General features: G+C 41.2%; 1 protein-coding gene across 1 annotated transcript in view; it reads right to left on the bottom strand.

Moving 5' to 3' along the window:
• mgat3b (beta-1,4-mannosyl-glycoprotein 4-beta-N-acetylglucosaminyltransferase b) overlaps positions 1-4568 on the bottom strand; it is a 68901-nt gene extending 64333 nt beyond the window's left edge. Inside the window, exon 1 of the mRNA XM_079264859.1 lies at positions 3870-4568. The gene's annotated coding sequence lies outside the window, so the exon portion shown is untranslated. The remainder of the gene's footprint in view (positions 1-3869) is intronic.
• Between the last annotated feature and the right edge of the window lie 1432 nt (positions 4569-6000).

The following is a 6000-nucleotide window of genomic DNA, read 5'->3' as shown; positions in this document are numbered from 1 at the left end:
CCTGTGCCTCACCACTGAAAACATATAGTAGAAACATTAAAAAAAAACCTTGATTCTTCCCATTGGCAGGAAGTAAAATGAACTACAGGAGCTGACATATCCTTTCATATGATTCACTCAACCTTCACCCAACCTTTGCTCTAGTTTTACCACCCAGCACATCTCACTGCGGAGACAGGTGATCTAGAATTACCGTCAGTAGGATTCGCTTTAAGGTTACTCTGCTCCTGTTCTATATTAAACTTGCACAACAGCTTCTGCTAAAGTACTGCGCTGATCTACAGCAGCTGTTTGAGGCTACAGTATTTCAGCTTCAGGAGTCTGACTGCAGCAAAAACCTTTTGAGCAAAATATTCTTTAAGCATACACATCTCAGCCACCATCAGGACATTACAATCAGGAAATATAGAGAAAATGTGCAGTCAGAGAGCCAACTCTGCAGCAGGAATGTGATATTTTCCTGATTTCACCAAAGGCCTGTTTCCATCCGTTCTACTCCATTACCAGCAACAAAAGGTTTGTGAACCCATTTCACCATAGATTCCTTGATGTGATAGTTGAAATTTGCTTTAGCGACAGAAAATTATCTTTACTAGTCTTTCCAGTCATTCACTGGCGTTCACACGCTGCAGGATATCAGATGTCTGTCTCCATCTGCCTACGACAACAAGCCAGGTTTGTGCTCATTTCCTGCAGACATTCTCACTTTTTCTGAAATGCCATATGCAACTCGGACACAAACTTTTGCCTCAAAGATTCAACAGTTTCAAGCCTTCTCAATCCGACCGCTGCCTCTAAGTTTAAAGATCAGGATGAAAAAAAACAAAAAAAAAAAAAACAACATGAAGTCTGATTGTCAAATGATTCACAACTCGTTTTTTTTATGTACTTTTTAAGGGAAAAAAAAACAAAACAATATAACAGCATTCTGATCTCTGCGTACCCAGATCACCTCTGGCAATATCAACTGACAGCCTCTCCGTGTGCCAGCAAAGCCATTTGTTTCAGCCTTGCAACTTGAGTCAGAGGCATGAAAAAAAAGAGAGCAGAACATAATGAAAGATCTGTGTGAGGGGAAGAAAGGAATAGAGAATGCATGAGTTGGAAGGGCCGGACATTTCTGAAACCACTACACAGCTGCAAAGCTACGTTTGACTGATCACTGAGAAGAAAAATGGTTTAGAGAATCAACTATTTCACTATTTCTCTGATAATAAATTTGACAGTTTATGCTGAGAATATTTTTGGTGTACAGGCGGTTCATTGACTGGCTGTGCTTGAAATGTTAAGAAATTACAAGCTAACTGCATATATGATAGCAAACCTAAGCGCTGCAGACACTATGACATTGTATGGTGACTGTTATTTTTCTTTGTGGGTAAAGACAGAAACACTGCGGGGCCAGAAGCTAAGTTTATATGCTGCTATGAGGAAAGACAGGCAGAGGACAGTGTATCTGTTGGTCTGCATTTCACAGCCTTAAAATAATAGGTTAACATCATTGGCGTGTCCACTTATTTGTTTTTCTTATGAAAAGTTATCTGAGGCTGCATATAAAAGGAAAGTAGTGCAATGGGTGAGAGTATGAATTGCAATATGCTGCTTTATGGACTATTTCTTGGTTTAGGTTTCAGGAAATAGGAGACCTTGGCTGAGAACAAAATATACTTCTTTTAAATGGTTGTTGTAATGCATCATTGTTGATAAAAAAACTTCCTGTTTGCATTGTCTCCACTGGTTTTACCTCTGTATGTTGTAACTGCTGTATGTACTCTGAATGTATTCACATGGCATGTAAATCAAACTGAAAGTGAAAATGGGGTGGGGATCACGGGAGTGTGTTTCTAATTAAAACTGACAAAGGACACGAGTTTCAGCTGTGGGGCTCAGGTGGTCCTCCAGTCCACACATGGTTTCAGGCTGATGACTTGAGTGAAATCCCCTTAATTTCACTCAATATATTTTCTTCTTCTTTTGTCTTCACCAATTGGTTTTTTCTTCACTAATTTATTTCACTATTCAGACCGAATTGAATTAACTTCGGTTCAAACAAGGTAATAAAAGGGAAAAAAAAATCATAAAAGTATGAAATGTATTAATTTGCATTGTATCTTCCCCCTTTTTTTCTCCAAACACACACACAATCTACGGTCCTGTCTACCAACATCAGCATCCCTATGAAGTGAAAAGGCCAACATCCCCCACGAGATATGGCCTTTGTTGCTGCGGCTGTTTGAAACAGGGGCTCTGGGATGTGCGACTGGGTATGGTCAACTCTTTAAGGCACAGTTAACCATGCTAGTTGTAGCATCAGTAGCAACACCTAAGCTCCTTCAAGTTCTGCTCTTTGTGCTGTAGGGCACACACACAATAAATAAATAACTAAATAAATAAAACACTTTAAAAGGTGGAGTATGCAAGATTTTCAATATTTCAAAAAAAGTGAACTAAAAAAACAACTGCAATCATAATTAGATAGTTTTTTTTTAAACATGTTGTGTTCCAGTCTGTACATATTTGATGTGTTATTAAAATACAAGTTTAACTAATGACAAAGATCCTTCTTAAATGTTTGCCTACCAGTAAAAAAAAAAAGGTGCTTTTTGTCATTTGTCATTAATTAAACTTGTAATTTAATAACGCATCAAATATGAACAGACTGGAACCTACATGTTTAAAAAAAAATTTCTAATTATGATTGTAGTTATTTTATTAGTTAATTTATTTTGAAAATATTGATACTCCACCTTTAAAGAAACATGTCAATGGAGGCAGAAAGGGATCAACAGCTATATTACTCAAGTGCATTTCTCCATAATTGAAACAGATTTCTTTTCAAACATTCTGAAGGATGCAACCATTCACAAGCACCAAACTTGCAACTAAGTCTTTTGGGGGATCAGCCTATCCTGTCTCCCATTTACATGCACCCCTCCAAATTAATAGATCAATACCTAACCCCGCTGGTACTGGCCAGGGGGAGGGATCCAGCTCTCCTGGGAAATTAGAAGTTGGTTGAGCATGGAGTGTTGGTGAGTTTTAACCATCTGCGAGATGAAAATAGTTTGTTACTTTGCTTGCAGCAAGGCATACTAACTGCCGTGAGCAGGGTCATTTAGACATGCTAAGGTGATGGGTAGTAAGGCTTTCTTATGATGGAACAGTGATAACACTCAGCGCTGTCATTAGTTCAGGTATTTTAGGTGGATCATCAGATATGGGACAGTGTGACAATTAAGAAATGGCCTGTCTAGGATGGTGACAATAGTGGGCACGCCGGGTAAGTTTCAGCAACATGGATGAACAAGTAAAATGGGAATCACCTACCAAGTCCTGGCAGAGGTAGTGTTGTATCAATCCACCCATCAAACAGGGTGAGTGTTATAGGCCAACCTTTACTCATCTTTATGCTGACCTCACATGTTTAGGGGTTTTGTTTTGATAGTTTCAAAAGGACAACGGTCTGTAACTCCATTTCTAGGCAACAAAGGGTCCGTATGACCCCTTGACTTCAGTCTGCTTCCTAAGCCAATCCCCTTATTGATCTTCACTTGAAAAAAAAGCATTGAACTTGCCACAAGCCCATAAAGGCAAATCTCAAATATTAAAGGACAAAAAAATCTAATCAATGATGAGATGGGATGAGACGAGATGAGCCCCTTCCTTTCCAAATGATAGGCACAACTTCATCAACATCCCTCCCAAGCACATACACCCCCTTACACTGCAGCCTGACACTGTTAGTGTAGGACTCCTCACGTGACAAGCCGTCCCGCTCCCCGTCACATCCCCGCCCAGCATCCATTCCACGAATTTAACATAATAATAGTGATGATAATCATAAAAAACAGCATAGCATCTCAGCTTACCCATCTGTGCCTGTGTCGATTGCCTATCAGAGGTTCATGGTGGATGACAGCCCTGCTGATCTGAGTCAAGGCTTGTCGTTTTGTGGCAGAAGCCGCTGTGCCATCGCATTGGTGATGCTGCTGGAGAGTCGCTGATAATCAGGGCCGAGGTCTCCGCTTCAGCCCCGGTTACTCCGCAGACATCTCGCCCCTGGTTTCCTCCTCTCTGCTTTAATCCAGTGGGTCGCACACACCGCTTACAATGTCCCAAACAGGACCTACGGTGTGTGTGTGTGTGTGTGTGTGTGTGTAGGGAGCGGGGGTCCTGTCGGCTCAGCCTCTCCTCTTGTCTCTCTGATGTTTATGCCGCAAAACGCCGAAGTGAGGCGGTAAATTTACGTTGTTAGAAACAGAAACGAAAAAAGGGGAAAAGCGGGCTGCTGTGACGCAACCAAGAGTGCTAAAAGGATGGAGATGGGAAGAGACACGGGGGTGACAGTGGTGGGGGGGTTGATAGCCGCTGTCTGCCGTCCTATTTGCTGTTTTCTGTCGTGTTTACGATCCACAGTCGCCTCCCCCCTCCGTCTTTTCTATCTCCGTCCGTGATGCGTCTTCCTCTTTTCCATGCGGCGCTCCGCACTCTTCCTCACGCCTTCTCGGTTCAGATGAAAATAAGAAACCCCAACTATCCTTTCTTTAAGGTCTTTTTCATCTTCCCTCTCTCGATACAGCAGGCTGCAAGGAGGAGGAGGTGGAGACCAGTGTGTGTGTGTGTGTTTTTATGCGTGGATGAGGGGGGAGCGAGAAAGAAAACGAAAGGAACGGAAAGGAGGAGCCCTGCGAGAAGATAGCTCCTCCCAGTTATGCTGCTTATCAGCAGGACCATGGGGTCGCAAGACTGTAGACAGGAGCTGGAATATGAGAGAAAAGGAAGGTGGTCGAGCGTACAGAGAGATTATTGATACTCCCGAGATGCTTCGAGAAGTGATCAATATATGCTGACTGCATGTATCCAGCTGCAACACAAACACACACTTTCTGCAGGAACAGAAGAAAAGCGGTTTAAAACCCATTCAGAGACCCTGTGAGGATGTGATCAAGTCTCACTGCATGAACCCGGTATGAAGCCACAACATGCCATCTGCAGACGCTCACCTACTGACCTAAGGGTGGCGCCAGAGGAGCACAAGATGTCATCAACTGCTGCTGCACCTCTTTTGATCAGACATGTGTAATTTCATGTGAGAAATTGTAAATCCGTGATTCATAACCACCTTTTATAACAACTATTTAGAATAATTGCCTTCTGCATGACATTATCAGTCGCAACATTGTGGTTGGGGAATTGTAGCCTATTCTTTTCATTGTTGCATCAAGTCATTCAGATTAGTTAGTTTGACTGGGTCATTGCGACACCGTCTTTCTTTCCTGATGTTTGGGATTTTTGTCAAAATGCTCGACTTTTTTTTTTTTTTTTAAGTCCTTAGTTGTAACACAAATGGCCTCACATTAACTGGAGAACTTGAGTATTCAACGTTCATAATCAAGTGAATGACTGTGAGATACCAAGAGCTTATTTGTACGGTGGCCCTGAAGTGTCACAGCAATAGTGAATGGGAATTTCACTAGTGCATCATGGTATATCTTTAACATGGTAATTTCCATTAGCATTTGGAACATCTGTAATCCTACTTTGATTAGTTCAATAATAATAATAATAATAATAATAATAATAATAATAATAATAGATCTGTTTCAGTTTTTTTTCTGCTTGTTACTGTTACTGTTGATGCTCCGTGTCTTGGTTTTAATTAACTCATTGGTTGCCAGCCACTGTTATAGCAGATGTTTTTTTGGCAGCCAGTGAGTAAAGTAAGGGTCCACATTGTTTATCATGCCAGTTTTATGGAAATATTCTCTGGCCTTGCTGGTTAGTGTGTTCCTATGAATCCCATTTTCTTTCAGGCATTTCAGCATGTTTTCTGTAGCAGCATTTACTCCATACATACTCCATATACACTGCTCAAAAAAACAAAGGGAACACCTAAACAACACAATGTAACTACAAGTCAACCACACTTCTGTGAAATCGAACTGTCCACTTAGGAAGCAACACTGATTGACAATTAATTTCACATGCTGTTGTGCAAAT

This window comes from Telmatherina bonti, assembly GCF_933228915.1.
Source record: "Telmatherina bonti genome assembly, chromosome: 3".
Lineage (NCBI taxonomy): Eukaryota > Metazoa > Chordata > Actinopteri > Atheriniformes > Telmatherinidae > Telmatherina > Telmatherina bonti.
Note: the sequence above shows the minus strand (reverse complement) of the source record. Positions and strands in the feature narration are given on the sequence as shown.